At 36.6% G+C, this 19,476-nt stretch overlaps 2 protein-coding genes across 13 annotated transcripts in view; both read left to right on the forward strand.

The window, feature by feature from the left end:
- POU5F2 (POU domain class 5, transcription factor 2) overlaps positions 1–19,466 on the forward strand; it is a 62,624-nt gene extending 43,158 nt beyond the window's left edge. The window contains 1 exon segment of the mRNA XM_070517784.1: positions 1–19,466. This exon segment is cut by the window's left edge and continues 41,317 nt beyond it. The gene's annotated coding sequence lies outside the window, so the exon portion shown is untranslated.
- Positions 1–19,476, forward strand: part of ARB2A (ARB2 cotranscriptional regulator A) — a 381,926-nt gene that overhangs the window by 317,292 nt on the left and 45,158 nt on the right. The gene's annotated exons all lie outside the window — the stretch shown is intronic.

Genomic DNA, 19,476 nt, shown 5'->3' on the forward strand with positions numbered 1-19,476 from the left:
TGTTTGAATTCATTATGCAGGCATCACACAAATGCAAAATTGAACAAGAGAATTATATAGGAAGTAGAAAGGAGTTGTACGTGAGGCAACATATTAAAAAATATAAAGTTTCGGTGTCATACGTGAGGTGAGATTTTTATTCAGCTTGTTGTTTATAGGATTATTTAGCTGCTTAAATAATGATGTCATAAAATGACTTAGCAAGCTTACATTAATAAGAAGGAAAGTTTGAACAAAAGATTTAAAGAAGATAAGTGGTTGGTTACTTGTTGGCACAAGAAAGCCAGATCTATATACCAAAACAAGGTAACTCCCAAGTGTTTATAAAGGGGAGAGATAGAGAGAAATTATCAAAACCCAAAAGGAAGAGCAAACAAATGAAAGAAGCAATAGTTTTTAGGACAGATGAGACCGAGCTATCTCGTAGTATAAGATTTGAAAAGAGAGTAGACATGAAGCTGAATAAGAATTAAATAAATGTGAAAACAGAGAGATAGATTATACTTTTTCTCAATATAACAGAAAGATCTAAACAACTTGTCTTTTTTAAATAGGAAAGTAACATGAAGAGAGGAGAGCTGTGTACATGGCACGCATTGTAATATTTTTGATTCTTATTTTCCCACCAAAAAAATCTCTCCTTTCTCTCATCAGTGCATTCCCCATACATTAGTCTCTGTATAGCCAGTGGTAAAATGTAAATATTAGCAAGAATGAGTAACATAATGGAATAATAACATCTGCATCCATGCAACAATATTTATTGAGCATTTCCTGCATGTGCAGCGTATCCTGTTCTTCATAGAATAAAGGACAGTAGGAAGGAGATAAAAATTCATAAATTTAATAATTCAAGGAGAAAGATATAAGGGTCATAAGGGAGATTTTGATATAAGTAATAGAGAAATTTGGAAGAAGGTGTGATTCTACCTAATTATAAAATCCAACAAGACATTCAAGGATTGAGGAGGGGAGGTCCGTTAGACTGAACCATAAAAGATGGGTAGGATTTGAAGATCCGTAGAAGGGAAGAAGAATATTTCAGTTAGGATTGTCAACATGAGTAGGGGCTTGGAAGTATAGATGATATGACGTAAACATTGACAACAGCAAGAAGGGAGTTTGGTAGATGCATCATGGGTGTGAATGCAGAATGAGGAAAACAGTTATGAGTTAAGTGGGAATGAGATGACAGAGAACATTAAATGGTAGGCTAAGGTGGGGTTTGTTTTTGTTTGAGTTTTTATTTTTAAGCCCTGGGGGTCAAAGATTTTTGGTGAGGGAGGAAATGAACTATTAGAACTATACTTCAGAAAGGTTGATCTAGCAGCTGTGAGTAAAATATATTGAGAAAGAAAGGCTGAAGATATGGAAAATGAAGTTCAAAGGTCAATATTATAGTCCCTGCATAAGGTAATGATGCTTAAATGCAGGCAATGAGAGTGAAAATAAAGAGGGGATAGAGCCCGCAGACGTACAGACATAGAATCCGTGTGACTTGTCCGTGAAAGTCATCTTAAGTTTTTCTTCAAATAGCTGAGTTAGTTATTTAGTGGAATCACTGAAAGAATGGGACACAGGACAGGGAGGTTTTAATGGAGGTTCAGGAAAGATTTCATGCATGGAGACTCCTACAAGTCAAGATATTGCAGTAGTAGCCCAAGAACAGCTTTAGGACACTGGGCACTGGGGAAGTTGATGGAGAAGAAAGCATAGAAATTGGGACTTGAAGTTAAACTTTTTGCATTCAAACTTTATATGTTTTTAAGTTATTTCCGGATTCAGATAATGTTGCCCTATTGTAAGATTGCTAAGCCTTCAGGGTGCTTTCCTCTGGAAGCAAATTATCGATTTTGCAGAGAAAAGTTATCCCAAGCCATAGTAGGGGAGAGGTGACGGTTAAATGAGAATAATCCAGTTTTGATGGCGAATGTGTGGGGTTGGACTAGGTCTTGACAGTGTCTTCTGATTGCATACCACAGTGACTACATTCCAACTCTATCTGTTTAGCAATAAGTGCTGCCAATTGCAATCTGTGCATTACTACAAAATATCATTCTGATGTGTTTACTCTTACTTTTTGACTCCATGTTCTGCTCCAACTTATACTTTCTTAGGAGGTTAAGCATAACTCAGTCTATTTGTTGTTTACACAGTAGTTTTGTGTCTCCCACCCAGGAAGTAAGCACATTGAAGGAAGAATAGGCTTTTGAAAAAAGCCCCCTCAAACAATCATCATTTTTTATGATGATTTTAAAACTTGAGGAAACAAAACGTAGAACATTAAGAGAAAAGTAAGGCTTTACATTGGCTCTCGTGAGGCATTGTTCTTTAGTAGCCCAAACCACTTCCAAGTAATGCTCAAAAAGTCTTCACAACATTATGCAAAGGCTCAGGTTTATATCAGTTTTAGAATTCTGGTAATCTATTTCTGCATAACAAACCATCCAAAAACTTAGTGGCCTAAAACAATTTATTATTATCTGTCATGGTTCCATGGGTTGACTGATCTCAGCTGAGTGGTTGTTGCCTAGGATCTCTCATATGGTTGTAGTCAAATTCCACTTGGGGCTGGAGTCATCTGAAAGGTCACTGAGTTGCACATCCCAAGTAGTTTGTTCACATGGCTGATAGTTGATGCTAGCTATTGGCTGGGAGTTCAGCTGGAGCTACCTACTGGAGCACCACACATGAGCTCTCTGTATCTTGGGTTTCCTCCAGCATATGTTGGGTTCTAAGAGGGAGCATCCAAAAAGCAAGTAAGTACTCTAAGAGTCCCAGACAATAGCTGCAAAACTTATCACCTAGCCTCAAAAGTCAGGCAGTGTCACTTCCACCATATTCTGTGTTCAAAAAGAAAATCATGAGGCCAGTCCACATTCCAGGGAAGGAAGCTATAAAGGGCATTAATACTGTGAAGCATGCCATGGGGTGGGGACAGACAAGGGTGGGGGTGAGGAAGTACCTGTCTTTCCAGACTAGCTACCACACACAGTAAAACAATAAAGCTCAGTTATCATGGGGGAAAATAGAGCAGTATCCAGTAGGTATGGGTATTACTTAATGCTATTTCTGCTACTGGTGGATTTGATGGTCCTCGTTTACTCCCTTTCTCTTGGAGAAGTCACCAGTGTTTCATTCTAGCTTGATCTCAGATTCTAGATCTCTTTTCCTAGTTCTATTTCTTTAAGGGTCCTCAGATCCTTTATCAGTAGACCTAGGTGTCTCCAAAGGTATCCAGAGATGGTTACATGAAACATTTCTCATATCGTCTTGTTTCTTCTTATCCCTTTGCCTTTGGTCTTTCCACAAGACTGAGCATAGACAAGGTACCATTTTATCTTCAAGGTTCATTCAGCTAGCCTTTAGTTAAGTACCATATGCTTGTCACAAGGAGACAAAAAGAACCATAAGCCAGCTTCTACTCTTATGGTACAAACAAACCAAAAGGAGGAAAAGACCTATATTAGTTAAGGTAAAGCTAAGCTGCTCTAACGTAAAAGCTCCAGATACATAGAGGATTTAGAGGTTGATTTCTCTCACACATAACAGTCCAAGATGAGCATTTCACATGGGCAGATGGCTCTGCCTTGCACAGCCAGGTTCAGGAACCAGGTTCCTTCCATCCTGTTTCTCTCCCATCACCTAGGCAGTATTGTCATCTGCGTGATCACAGCTGGGTTGCAGCTTCATCAATATTCTGGATCACAGGAAGGGGGGATGAGCACGTGGAAGAGTCATACCCACTTCCTTAAGGCACCAGCCACAGATCACACAAATCCATCCTACACTCATTGCATTGGGAAGGACTTAGGTGGCCACACCTAACTGCGGGAAATGCTAGGAAATGTAATGTGTTGGGCATCCATGTGCTTGGTTACAATTGTTTTAGCAAAGGTTTTCGTGAACATTTAGCATTCTCCACAACAGCATGTAAATAATCATTACAAAGCAATGTGATGTGTTACGCTAGAAAAACATACAAAGTGCTATGAATCCACAGTGGGGAATCACTAGTTAAACTTGAGTGTTTAGGGAGGGTTTTACAGGAAGTAAAATCTGAACTATTTACAGAAGTAATGACTTAGAGAAAAATAGAGCTTTCTACAGAGAAAAATAAGATCATACGCCCAGGTAAAGAATATGGAACAATATGACAGGTTTGGGGAATGGCAAAAATTTAGTATGGCTGAGCACAAGAGCCCACAAGATGAGGAGTTATAGGAAATGAGGTCAATAAGATAGAGGGGGTTCTGCTAAGGAGTAATTTGGACTTTATCCTCTAGGTGGTGAGCCATTGAAAGTTTGTAAGCTTGGGACTAGCATGTTCAGATTGGTAGTGGTGGTATGAGGATAGATTTGTAGAAGAGATTTAACAAGAGACCAGTTAGTATATTCAGGGGGTCATGATGAGAACTAAATCAAAGTGGTTACCATGAAGATGGGAGAGGAAGGAATAAGTGTCTAGGCAACAGAGACTACAGTTTACCTGCTGCTTAGATGGAAAGGTTGAGAAAGAGAGATGAGTGCTTCCTACTTTTGTAAGGTAGATGATTGGTGACACCATTAACCAATACAAGCCCAAGGGGAGGAAATAAGTTTTCTAGGGCAAGATTTTTAATTTGGGCTTTTGGGCATAAAGACTTTTGGGCATAAAGAATTTTCAGTATCTACCAGATATCACATTTCTGATCCATTTTTTTTCTTTTTTTAGATTGGCACCTCAGCTAACATGTTGCCAATCTTTTTTTCTTCTTCTTCTTCTTCTGCCCAAAGCCCCCCAGTACATAGTTGTACATTCTAGTTGTAGGTCCTTCTAGTTGTGCTATGTGGGATGTCACCTCAGCATAGCCCGATGAGTGGTGCTAGGTCCACGTCCAGGATCTGAACCGGCAGAAACCCTGGGCCACCAAAGCAGAGCACATGAACTTAACCACTTGGCCACAGGACCAGCCCCTCTGATCCATTTTTTGCAGGCTTGAGGGTAAGAAAAAGCAGAGAATGAGTATAAGGACTGGCTTGACTCCAAATAAATATCTTTATTTTTTAGTTATGTGAGCAGACACCTGGGAGAATGTTGGGTCTTAGCAATATGGGGAACCAGTTTGGCCTAATCTAGTCTGTAACAGTAAAACTTTTAGTGATTCCTCACCATGTCACAATGCCAGAGTAAGGCATGTGGTGCCATGCATTTTGACACAATACTCATCCACTTATGTTCAGCTGCTCTGCACCTGCTCTGTGCCAAGTTCTGTACTAGGTGCTAAGGGCACAACTCTTAGAACCACAAACACAGTCCTTGCTTTCAAAAAGCTAAGGCCTAAAAAATGTAAGGGTTAGCCATTTCTCATTGATGAGGGAAGAATTATATGTAAGGAGTCAGGGTGGGGGCACAGACAATAGTTTTCCAGGTTCTAGGCAAAGACAAAGACCAGGGAATCTATGGTACATTTGAAGACCAAGAAAGTCCACTATTGCTAGAGAGTAGAGTATGAGGGTAGAGTAGGAAAAGGAAATGAGGCTGGAGAGATAAGCAGGAGCCAGATCATGGAAAAACTTCTCAACGTTGTAAAAGAACTTGCTTGGAAAGAAGTGTTCTAAGAAAGGGAATATGATATGATTAGATTTGCATTTTTCAGAGAACATTCTAGATGGGATAAGGGGAGTGTATCGGAGGATGACAAGACTAAAGCAAGACTAATTAGATTATGATGACGTAGATGAGGCAGTGGAGATGGGGGAAATATTTTGATGTGAGGAGAGTTGATATGACCTGAAGTGATTGGTGGTAGAATGGAAAACATCAAGGTTGGTGCCCGGGTTGTTGGTTTGGGCAATTGTATGGATGTTCTGTCATTAACAGACAAAATGAAGACAGGAGCATGTTTGTGGGAGAATGATGGATTCAATTTTCACTTGCTGAGTTTGTGGTGCTTACAAGACTCCCGAGTAGAGATGATGAGTAAGCTATTAGGTATATTGACTAATGCTCAATGGGTAGAGATTTGCAAGTGATAGGACTGATGAAGTCACCCTAGGAGGACCTGTTCAGTGAGAAGCACAGTGTGTGGTAGCTGTGCAGCAAGGTCTCTGAGAAGCTGCAAAGGAGCCACCAGAAAACTAGGGAAAAAATTAGAGGAAGGAAAGCCAGGGGAAGAGACTGCTGTGTGTCAGAGGGATGGTCAGCAATGTCAAATGCTGTTAAAAGTCCAAAGAATACTGAAAAAGTAAAAATGTCGTTAATTATTTTGATCATTGCCCATCTACAAGAACGCTTCAATTAAATTTATGTTTATTTGATAAGCAGGAAGGTTGAACATATTTTTATATAATTATTAGCCATTTATATTTATCTTGTGAATTACCAGTATTTTTTCTATTGAATCTTTGTCATTTCCTTATTGATTTCTCAGAGTCCTTTATAAATGATGGATAACAGTCCTTGTTATATGTGGTATATTTTGCCTAGTTTGCCTTTTATCTTTTCATTTTGCTTATGGAATTTTTTTCCCATACAGAAGTTTTTAGTTTTTATTGAGCTAAAAGCATCAATCATTTTTTGTGTAGTTTCTGGTCTTCTTGTCATGCCTTAAGTCCCACCCCAAAATTATAGATAAATTCTCTTTTATTTTCTTTTAGTGCCTTTATGATTTTTTTTAATCTTTAAATCATAACATCTGCAGAGTTGTCTGGGATTACATAGTTCAATGGCTGAGCACCACTGTTGAGGACCTGGTTGTGTTGATGATGATTTGTATATAGGGACCACAAATTTTAGACAGACAGAAACCAGTAACATTGGGGCTTTCCAGGCAAGTGCACTTAATGGACAATGGGGCAAGGCAGTTTAGGAAAATATATTGAAATATTGGACCATGGACTGTAAGCACTTAAGGAGGGAAGTGAAAACAGAAAAAGCCTCGTAGGGAAAAAGGCGAATGAATGGACAGGGAGCCCTAGAAGATTTTTTCTTAAGGTAGGAAAAGGAGATTATTTGAATAAGATGGTTAAAGTGATAGGAGGTTGTGGTCAAATTGGGGGGATGTCTAAATTTATTATTTCAGAAGAGTGCTGCAGGACCAGAGTTAAACATCAAGGACTGGGTAGCTGAAGAGGAGTGGAGGAGAAGGTCGCCGAAGACCAAGGAGTGGAGCGGTCATAGTATTGGAGAGCCCATTCTGGGAGTGTTGGAGTCTCCCATGATTATAGTTGGACTTGGGTAAAGAGGAGCATCCTTTGAACACCTGAGTCTTCTCTCACCAACAACTTCAGCAACCTTCATTTATCTTTAAGAGACTCATCCCTGGTTGCTAAAGAATCAAAAGTCAGAGTTTATTACAAATCAGTAGCAAAGTCAGAATCAGAACCATCTGGCCTTCTTGCTTCTGGCGAAGTATTCATGTTTGGGGATTTTTGTACGTGAAAGCAACTGATAACATACGTAAAGTGCTTAGCTCAGTGCCTAACGCATGTTAGTTAATTCATTATAGCAATTATTGTGATATTAGAGGAAAGTGAGTTATATGTGTTTTAGAATTGGTGTTTGTTTAGTATTCCTTTCAAGTTTAAGGTTTGGAATTTCAGCAGCCCTGGTCCAGTATAAAAATGACCAGGCACCTTCAGCAGGAGCTTATTTCTAGAATCCCCAAAAGGTTTGGAAATGCATCTAAGAAGCAGTTAGAGCCCCATATTCAAGCCTGGGGAAAGTAAAAAGAGGTAAAGAAGCAAAGAAGAACCTAGAAGGAAGTTTTTAGATTTTAGATACAAGAACAAATACTGGGTAGTTTTCTTTCCTCTCACCTTGACACATTCGCTCATTCCAACTCCTGAGCCACACCCCAAGAGATGAGAAGTAAATCCTGAGTGCCCATCTGCATTTTTAACAAGTACCCCTGATGAGTCTGCCGTGTACACGCTAACATGTGAGAACCTCTGACTTCAGCTTTTAGGATCGGCAGTTCTTCTTTCAGTGTATTCGTGGGAGATGAGTGATAAAGAGGATAAAGGTTTATGGATATTTTATAGGTCTTTTAAATTTTGTCTTTAGCCTGGAAAATACGGTGGAAACAGAATAATTTCACAGAGAATGTACACAAGTAAATAGAGGAATTTGAGATTAACCCTTGTCTGAGTCTTCTTTCCTTTTCTTCTTCACCCAGTTAAAATAATTATTCACTATTCATCTTGTCTTAATAAAGAAAACCTAAACTCTTTGTTGCTAAAGTTCATAGTCATTTTTATAAATTAAAAAAGAACTAATATAAGCCTTAAATATAAGAAGGCTACTCTATAATCTGATAGAATCTTTCCCTAGTGAAGCTCAAAATAAATTAGAAAACTTCTCAGTAGTATTTAATATAGGGCATTTCTGATGAGAAGTATAATGAATTTAAGATCTAAAATGATTTAAGGCAGTAACAAAATAAATATTTCAAAGCCACACAATCTGAGACTTACTTTTCTTGTCCACTTAAGATGAGGCAGTTCACAGAAATATAACTCTTTAGTTGCTATTTACGCAATTTTTACTGCAGTTTTAAGTTAGAAAGTGTAGAAGTAATGATTCTCACTATGCCACTTCAATGTATAGCAACATTGCAAGAAATATAAATGCTGCAAACTGGATTTGTTAAGATAATGCAGTTAAATATTATGAGAATTCTAACATTTACCCATTCTATAATCCATGTTCAGTTGTTTTCAGATTTTACCTTATGTGCCTTGGTTGCTAAATAGGATTTTTTTTTTCAGTAGAAATGATACAAACTTCTGTGCTAGGTACTACCAGAAGTTCAAAAAGGATGTAAAAAGAACACTTACTCTCCAAGGAGTAGAGAATGACTAGGACTTTGTGACTAGATCTCCAAACAGCAGGTTCAGAGAAGAGTGATTCAGTCACGCTAACTTTTAGAGTCATTGTTTTTTTGAATTGCTCTTTGTCTGAATCTTGCCTAAAAGTATGCTGAGGGGACACAAACCTATTTCTGTATGCAGATACAGCCGCACTTCATTGATGCATTTCTTCACTTAACAAATATTTACTGAGTCTATGCTACAAGCTTGGAACAGGAGGTAAGTGGCGAATGAGACAAATGAAGGAGATAATGATGATGTTGATGATGATAATAGCACTACTGTGTGTTGAGTGCTCCCTGTGTGCAAGTGTTTATGTAAATTAATCTTCACAATAACAGTATGAGGCAGATTCTATTACTATTCCATTTCACAGGTGAGGAAACAGGTTTACAGAGACTTCACAGCTATGAAGTAGTGCAACCAGAACTCAGACATTACAAATCTGAATCTAAAGGCCAGATTTTTAACTAATAAACTGTCAAATATATTCCTTTTCCTCATGGAGCATATGTTCTAGCAATTCATTTATTTAAGAAATATTTATTGAGTGTTCACTTACGTGCCAGTAACTGTCCCAGGCCCTGGGGTATGGTGGTGAAGAGACCAACAGGGTCATTGCTGTCATGGCTTCTACCTTCCAAATCCTCCAGTAAGGGGCAAAAAAGGGAAGAAAGTATACACATACTAATGCAAGTAATAGACATAATTAATTAATTACATTTATAAGAACTAAAAAACTATTGAATATAACACAATGTGTTAAAAAATAAATACTGTATATTCAGATATTCAGGAAGGGCAATGTTATTTTTGTATTTTAAAAGGAGTCAGTTTTCCTCTGTGGTTAAAAATGTATATCTTACTTTAAAAAAAAAAAACCTCTTTGCTTAATCAAAACTTATTCATGAGCTGTTTCTTTCAGTTGCTAAAAGGGGAAAATTTGTATCTAAAAATGAGAATGTTTCATGAGGTGAGAAGTCACTAAGTCCTTGTGTCACTTGAGGTTAAATTATATCTGAATTTCAGAATAATTTATAATTTCAATGCCAAATGTTACTGTGTAACAATCATTTTTTCAATGTTGTTGAAACATTGAAAAGTTTTTTCAGTTTTTTCACAAATCAACTGTGAAGAAGTTCAAAAAAAGTTACACGATAGTCTAAAATTTAAAAACTGTTAAGTACTTTGCACTTTTGTAAAATTTATTAATTAGAATAGATAACCTTTTAAAATACTTGTTAGTGGATCACGCGCCTTATTTAAAATGTCTTGATTAGGGTAGAAATCTCCTTTGGAACTGAAACTGTTCCTTTATGTGTAAGAAGCTGAAGCTATTTAAAAGTATTTAAAGAAAGAAAATATTGAATAGTAGAGTTTCAATATTTAATAAATATTTCAATTATATTATACATTTAGGATATGTTAACAATCAAAGTTGAAAACTCTTGCCTGAGCAGTCACCATTTGACATTTGGAAAAAATGAGTAATATTTTTGTAAACCACTATGTATTTAGTTTGTAATTGAACTATGTATTTAGTTTGTATTTAGTTGAACATTTAGCCCCCTGATTTAGGTCCTTTTCTTTTCTCTGGTTTTTACCATGTCACTAATAGTCTCACCATTACTGTCGCTTAAAATGGTAGTAAGTACAAGAGAATGTGCTAAATTCTGGCATGCAAGGTCTGTGCCTGGCCTCAGTGAGCTTACATAATGTAGCCAAAAGAGGCATAAAATATACACATAAAAGAGAAATACCAATAAAAAGAAAAGATAGTAACAGTTTTATAAAAAGTGGTTCAGGGGATGAGGCCAGAGGTTGCATACTGTGTTCATCTGTTGAGATGATAGAGCCTGAAATTGAAGAAGAATGCACAAGGAGCATCTAGAGAATCTGAAGAGTTTGGACTTTATAGGCCACAAAGAGTCACTGAAAGTTTTTGAACAGGGAAAAAAGATGAAAGAGACATTTTAGGAGGATTAACTAGCCAGTGGGTGTGTAGGGTGGGTTGGTGGAGAAGACTAGTTGACAGAATATTACAGGAGTCTGGGGCTAGCGTTGCCCAAGCTGCTCCTTGGAATATTAATTCTAAGATATAGAGATAGTAATAAAACCTACTTTGGGGGGAATTTTTTCATAATAAGAAAAGGAAACATTGCATATTAAATTTTTCTCTGGGAGTTACAATGCATGTGGACACATTAAAGGCCTTTACCAAAGAAACTCATAACTTCACAAACTTATTTGCACATAAAAGGCTTTGTTCATCGCATATTTATTCATAAACATGTCATTGTGTTTCACTGAAATTACTTTCAATATTTAGAAATTTCGGTCTTATCAATTACCTAATTATTGACAAGTCCATCTAAGGAATAATGAGAGTAGAGGGAAAAAATGAAATTCGGGTTTTTTTAGAAAGAGACTTAGAGACCATTTAGTCCAGACCCTATCTTTAATCTTGGTAATCAGAGACTGAATGTCACCTTTGACTTTGGTGCCTTTCTAGTCAAATTAAGTATTGTCTTTAATGATATTTGTTTACCAGTCCTCTCCCCCCAACTAAACCATAAAATACCCAAGAATAAGACTAATTCATGTCTTATTATCTCTATAATCTCTACATCTGGCTCATAGTAGGTGATAGAAAAATATTTGTTGCATTGAAAGTGATGAGAAAACTGGAGAGTTTGTGACTTGCCTGTGGTCACACAGACCGTAGGAGGATACACTGAAAATAAATGAATTCCAAGAATTATGTAGAAAACTTTAACTATGGGAGTGGTAAAGAGACTTGGAGACAAGAGACCTGGTATATTCTAGATGGAACTCTAAAACTAACTAGCCGTGTGTTCTTGAGCAAGTCATTTAAGAGGGGCCTCTCTTTCCTCATTCAAGTTCCAGCTCCAAAATATTGGGAGATCTCCCTTTTATATTACTCTAAGTAATCAAAAATTAACTGGACGTTGTGATTTCTTTTACGTTGGAAATATATTCTCCTGAGAGACCACTTTTAACTACAGAAGACTTTTTCAGTATTGACTTCTTTATATTTGTACTTAGATAACATTCTTGAACTTCACAACTTTTTCTATTTTCTTATTTTCCTCTTCTTTCCAGGTTTATCAAAGATGATGGAATCTTTAAAAGTGTACCAGTGTAAATGCTTATGTAATATTAGGACTGAAAATTTAAAATCTTAAAATGTGAAAGCTCCAGTTGTCAGAAGATCATAAAGTCTTTACTTTTAAGGACTGTTAAAAATCACCTTCTGTGAGATCTCAGCTTTGGGATTTTTCTGACATTTCAAGACTTAAATTTGAAAGTGTAGAATCTCTATAAATACAACATTACCACAAGCCCAAAAAAGTCAAGAAATGCAAAAGGTTAGATTCTTACTAACTCCTCTCCCACATTATGCTCTAAATTGAGTTATACATTTTAGAGTTAAATACGTAATCAGGAATATTTGATGTGAAATACAATTTAAATTATTACATATTAAGCTTTTCTCTTTGAATTTTGAGGAATAAAATTGTGTATGTAAATCATGCAATATCACATTTTTTTGTATGTGCCCTTAAGGCATTTTTATGTTTTCTTCACATAGTCCCCTCATTTACAACTTTATCTTGCTGTGGACTAACCATATGGGAAATCCACTATTTTAAACTTAAGCTATTTTTGTGGTGTTACTGCATAAGAAAATGCCTTTAGAGTAGAAAAATTATATATTTTTTTACCAGATTATATAAATAAAAATTAATTTTTTTCTAGTGGTCATTTCTTGGTTCAAGTCAAAGTATGTAGTTTTTAATCCTTAGCTGTCTCTAGAGAAGTCTCTATTGCCATGGCCAAGTGAAAATGGACGATAATAAAGGAGAAGTGCCATGAGACCTGGCCATTTTCAAAGTGTTGAAGATTTAAAATTATGTGTAATTTACATGAGACATATAAATGAAAGGATAGACTTCAGTAGGTTTTTTTATTTTTTTGCTTTAAAAATAGGGTATTTCTCTCTTGCAGCAGCATCTCACATCTCATACATATGTGCATATTTAGTTTTCTGTATAGCATTCGGTCCCAAGAACACTAATTATAATTTTAAATTATCAATAAGATATAGGCTTACAGTACAGTAGATGTTAAATTTCATATCTCTTGTACGATTCCCTATCTAAAAGCAACTACTTTGTGCCTTTATTTTCATTTTTTAAAAGTTCTTGTGAACTTTATAGTAACTTATATTTTGCCTTTTAAAAGTTAAAAAACACTCTTTGAATTTGTAGTATGCAAATAGGTATATTGCTTTTATGTCTAAGAAAGATATTACTGATGATAATTCGTCTGTGCATCAGGAGTACAGGTGGAAAACCAGCACGTGGTGCTCAGTTCACACTGGACCACCTAAAAAGTACTTCTTTGAAGCCCCTGTCAGAAGTCCTTATAAAATGGTTTGTCACTAATTTGTTGGTATGCCTGCTACTATTGTTTACCAAAAAGCCTTGGTTGCTCTTCATTTAGGGTTTTGCTGGTTTGTTTATTGTCTATGAAATCATTCTTCTGCCCACCTCGATTATGGTTGCCCCAGCAAAAGTTTGCCAAACGGTGGTTCCCGGGGGAGTCCTGCTATCCTCCTCTGAAATATCCACCCTGATTTTTATATTTTTCTTCTATTGAAAGGCTAACTGTATTCTATAATTTTGTTGTCTTGCATGTTTAGTACAACACAGACAATCATTTGGAAACTTCTCAGGAACTGAAATATAATTTCTATGGTAGATTCGGCTTTGGGAACCAGATACAAAAGTCAACACTTCTCTATAGAATATCATCCTCCAGGGTGTGGTGCCATATGAGAGCCATCTATATGAGCTAGCTTCCCAAAGAATAGTCTGCTCTTTTTGCATACTGGGATTATTTCTGGAAGTGGCTCTCTTGGCCCAAAATGTGCTACCCTCTCAAATCATATTTGGGTCCTTTAAGAATTTTCAGTGTGCTTTGCAATCATTTTCATTCATTATCCACTTAGTTATTCCATCGTTACTCTGTGATACACACAGACATCCGGCTACACAGTGGGTAAGAGGTGGAGGTAGGACTGAGAACCCCAGGACAGGGACCAAGGCCCAGTTTGGTCTCTCCTTGGCTAGATTCCATTTTGGACAGCTCATTGTTTTTCTTTGATGTGTGGGGTTTAATTGCTTATCTCTAAACATAAGGCTCAATTGGTGGGAGCTTGTGTGGAGAGAGCCATTTGCCCTTTCCTGAATTAAAACACTGAACATCATTAACAGTTTATTTTCCACAGAGAACCACCCTATAAGTGTGGTACAAAAAAATGTTATTTTTGACTGCCCAATTTTGCCCAGGCTAGTTCCTGATTTATGTCATGACCTCACAATAGCCTCTCGTGCCTGCCTGGCCACAAAGCCTGATTATTTTGTAATTTGATCTTAGTGGGGATTCCAGCCATGCTTCCCTGCTCGTGGGCAGCAGAATGTGGCAGCATGCCTGCTCACTTGCCTGAGCTGCTGTGATCAGATTACGCCTTCTCAGCATTTCTTACATTGGCTGCCTGTGAACTTCAGAGAAGATTGAAGTCTGCCCAGTTGAGTTTTACAGCCCTTAACAGAGACAGAATAGGAACTGTTAAAAAGCTCATGGAATCTTGGTCTCATGTGTGTCGACTGTTAAGAGAGTCACAAAGTCACTCCACACTGAATATCTCTGACCATCTGTAAAATTTTTAAAGTGAACTTTTTTGCATCATGCAATTTCCAAAAACCATTTTTCTGACTTTAATGTTATTTTTAGAGCTATCAGTTTGGTTTCAACTTTCAGCTTTTAGACATTTCCATAACCTGTTAAAGATCTTCATAAAAGATGGGAAAATTCTACTTTTTGTCATTTGTCGTTAACAACGAATCATTACAGGACATCATAATTAGCAAAGCACTCTCCTCTCTGTGTTATTCTTTCAGCCAAATATTTATAGAATGATGATATTTGTCAACATCTTTATGCAATAACATGACTGCATCCTGTTGAGGTTACAGAAGGAGAACACAGTGTCCAACTTGGCATTGTGACACGACATGGAAAATTCAGAACCCATACCGCTTCCATTTCCTTCATCCAAAATATTATTTGAGCGCCAAAAATGTGCACACCCCGCTGAGACACTGGAGATGCAGTGGAGAGCTACATAGTCTCTGCCCCTCTGAGCTTACAGGTTAGTCTTGGGAATAAAAGGTCTTGCATAGGAGATGTATTTAGAAGCTTTTTAAAAATTATGTTAGAATAATTCCAAATTTTGTAAAATGTAAGCCAGAAAAACTGAGAGTTGGAAAGGACTTTAAAGTTCATTTTATGAAACCTCTTCTCACATACAGTGCAGAATCCCCTGCATGGTATTTGTTCAGAGGAGTGAACAAAATATGCAATTCATGTTTCGTTCTTCAGAAATGAAGTCATGATTATGGGTTAAGATATAATCTAAAATCCAGCCAAAGCTCATTTAAAACAGTTTTGTTTTCTGACATTATCATTCATATGTTCAGTGGACCAGCAAGAAAGCTTGGAAAATGAAGCATAAACAATGTGGTGCCAGTTTGCTTTAAAATCCCTAATATATGTTTTGTAAACAAAGCTTATAAAACTTAGTACTCTACTAATTAAATAACAAGAAAGATTTTATGAATACATGAAAAGCCAGAATTTAAAATGCCTTCAGGGGAACAGGTGCTGTAATGACATCACTGTGTGTCACACAGCTTTTTTTTTCCTTGATACTTACATTGGGTCATAATGGAAAGAAATTGATTCCAAATGTGTTTTCTTGACCTCCTTCTCCATTCATGTTAGTGCCTAACCTTAAATGATGTTTCTACAATCTCGGTTGTATTTACAGTAATTATATGCATAATGTAGCATATTATTGTCCGGACTTCCTGTTTAATCAGTACAGAGCTTCTTACAAGTGCAGCTGAAAAGGGCAAACAAAATTAAAGCTTTATATACCAAAACAAGTTTGATTTGCTAAGCTCCCAGCATTCCAAAGTACACAAATTTGTTCCACTAAGTTTTCCGATGGCTTGCAGATGGGCAATGATTAATCAGAGAGCTAACTGTGAAGTAGTTTGCAATTAAACTGGAAAGCTCTGAAGCATGCTAATTGAATCAGAAAATTAGAGACACTGAACAGTAATTGGCTATTTCTCATGCAGCAGGTGCCAGGCCACTCATCTGTGGAACAAGGTATTTAAGGCACATTAGCACTAGTAAAAATACTTCTTGATATGGAACAGTTAGATTTTCTGCTCATTTTCACCATGGATGTCAAAACATACAGCTGTGCTATCTGGTACTTGCAATTCATGTTTGAGGAATTTAAGTTAGGTAAACATATGGGAGAGAATTGCTGGGCAACCTCGAAGTGCACAGGAAACATTTTAGAAGTGAAACCGAAAATGAGGGGCTGAGGCTTTGTGTTTTCAACTCCATCACTTTTGCTTTCTTATCTTACAGATTTAGAAGTTGAATTTTCTGTGCAGTGTTAGTTTAAAGCACCAACAGTATAAATCTAGTACTGCTGTGAGCTTAGTAGATACATAAAGCCGATTCATATCATGTCTCAGCGTGAGTTTATATCTTCTAATTAGTACCACCATTTTATAGAGTGAGCACATGCTATGAAAGTTTGTTTGCCATGCCAACAGGGACGAGGACATGTAGTTTTTCTTTAGTGGAACGATCTGCCGTAGGATCATGAACAACTGTAACCTAACCAGTGGGTAACCAAGCAAGAATGGGATTTAATAAGTTGAATTGTAGAGATTTTTTTTTAATAGTAATCATTTTTGTATTATCAAGGGTGGGGCATATGACTTCTGTTTCCCATTGCTTTAATTAGAGTTCAGTTTTGTTATTAGAAAGTAAAAAGTACAAATGAAAATAAAAATATGCTCAATTATACTGTGTTGGGAAGCAGAATATTACAATATTCACATGCTAATCATATTACTTAGCAGATGACTGCAGAAAATAGAGTTTGAACGGAGAGACATAAATTATGAATTATAAGTTGTAAACAGTGCATAGGGGATATGTTATAACTGTGTCTCATTTAAATTGAGGCAGGGAGTTTGCTCGGCACAAATAATGTTCCTTCATTAAGTTTTAAAGTCTCTTTTCTAATGTTTTTTTGAGAACATTTGGCAACATGTTACCAAAAGAAGGTTTCAAGTGGAACACACAGGTTTTTAAAAGTACAGCACACTACGAGCATACACTTTATGTCTTCAACTATAGATTTTTTTAAGTTAAAGCAACAGCTCCTTTTGGTAGGGCCCCCTTCCCCACCCCCAGTAAGCCATGTGCATTTTGCATTCTTTAGTTTGAAGGCAGTTCTGAAACATTTACATGATCAATGTCTTTTGCTTGAGGGATAAAGTTTGCTCTTCCATGGACGAGTGAGAACATATTGATCATTTTATTCTATTTGCTATTTCTAAATTCAATATACCTCTTGAGTCGATAAGCGAGATTGAGAGCATATTCTTTTTTGTGTGTGCCTGGTTGTAGCTTGTTCTCAAGATCCAAGATACATTTTTGATTAATCACGAATGCTCTGAGGTCATGGAGAGCAAATGTGTTTGTGGAGTGTCAGCTGATGCTGTCAGATAAATGTCTTAAGCTTAGCCAGGGTTCATGCCCCAGCTTTAGGCTGTGCCAAATGTCTCCCCTTGTTGAGGAAGATAACAGCTACACTGGAGGCAACCGAGCTGTCTGTTCACTGAAAGGGCTGACCTTGCCATATGGGGCTACAATCAGGTGAAAGAAAGAGTGTAGATGTTTTAATTGAAACTTTACAAATTTCAACTTTTCATTTGATTCTGATGATCTTGGTGTCCACTAATTGTCATTCCCGGCCGCATGTCTAGTCTGATTATAACTACGTTTCTTCAGTGTTTCCAGTTAGACTCCTTAGGATGAATAATTTCTCCAATATTGTTCTTACTATACTCAGAGAGTATTTTGTCACTATCACTGTGTTATTAAAACACTGCAAAAGCATGAAAATGCTTATTAGGATAAAAGGGATATATTTCTCTTTGGATATATGTAGTGGAAATTATTCTTGCTTTGTAGTTTTTCTCTAATCCACAAAATAAAAATATGGTCTGGGCAAAGAGAGGTCACTTGTGTTAATGACCCTTGTCCCTGTACCCTCTTATCTTCAGAGCACTCATTTAATCACATTTACCCCCACTTACAGTAATTTGTCTTCTTTTACTAGACAGAGTCTATAAATAGGAAATAATGACAAATCTAAACTAACACCTGGAGAATGCTTTGTACGAGGCTTTCTCTGTTTGAGACTAAAGAAAATCGGATTGATCATATGGTGATGCATAAATAAATGAACTCTCTGTGGGTTATTCGTGGGCATTTGCTGCAAAATACCTTTTTAAAAAAAATTCCTTTTTTCCATTTTATCCCAGTTTGTTCTTTTTTCTAAGATGCCGGTCTGCTTTTCTTTTCTCTCAATAAGTTCTTACCACCATGGGTAAATCATCAGTGCTAATTAGACAAAATAATGCTGTTAAAAAAAGAGAAAGAAATAACGCATCTGTCATGAACTCCCACCAGATCTCTTGGAAATGAGACATTTTAAATATTTTATGCCGAACACAAAGTATCTTGAGGAAATGGTTTTATATTCTGTATCCCAAAACAAAATCTTCAGTGTCAGAGAGCAGTGCTGCTTAAAAACATCCCATTTTAAATTATTTTATTTAAAATTCCCTCCCACTTGAAATGTAGGGTCTACTGGCTATATATAAAATCCAGAGTGTAAAGTAGAAAAACTTAATGGAACTAGAAGAAAATGAATGTATTCTTTTAATTTTGAAAACCTTTCCTTTATCAAGTGATACTAGAAAAGTGTTTCACTTCAGTATCTAGAGACAAGTTTGTTTCATGTGTATTGGTATTAGTGAACAAAATGAATTTGGGTTTGGATGATTTCTGCAGTGGCTAAAATGACAAGTAAACCAAGAAGTATTAAAGAGACTGAGGATAACTTCCATAGTCAAACATTAGGCTTCTGTTAGTGTAATTAAAAGAGTCAAATCAGGGGCCGGCCAGGAGGCGTAGTGATTAAGTTCGTGCACTCTGCTTTGGCGGCCTGGGGTTCACAGATTCAGGTGCCAGGCATGGACCTAGCACCACTCATCAAGCCATGCTGCGGCATCATCCCACATAAAGTAGAGGACAATTGGCACAGATGTTAGTTCAGTGACAATCTTCCTCAAGCAAAAAGAGGAAGATTGGCAACACATGTTAGCTCAGGACCAAGCTTCCTCACAAAAAAAAAAAAAAAAAGTCAAATCAGATGGTTATTTTCTATAGTTTTCTAAATTATTTAAAGATTAGTAACAGCTAATGACCAAATCATACTTGCAAATGATAGTTTAAGTGTAAATAAGAAGATTTTTTAATTCTCTTCAAATTTAAGCACAGTTTAGTTCTAAACTAAATTTTATGGTTATTATTTTCTAAAGTATTCCTTACCCATCATCTTTTTTTCTTTTTTCTTTTTTTCTTTTTTTGCAG

The sequence above is a fragment of the Equus asinus genome, chromosome 9 (genome assembly GCF_041296235.1).
Source record: "Equus asinus isolate D_3611 breed Donkey chromosome 9, EquAss-T2T_v2, whole genome shotgun sequence".
NCBI classification, from domain to species: Eukaryota; Metazoa; Chordata; class Mammalia; order Perissodactyla; family Equidae; genus Equus; species Equus asinus.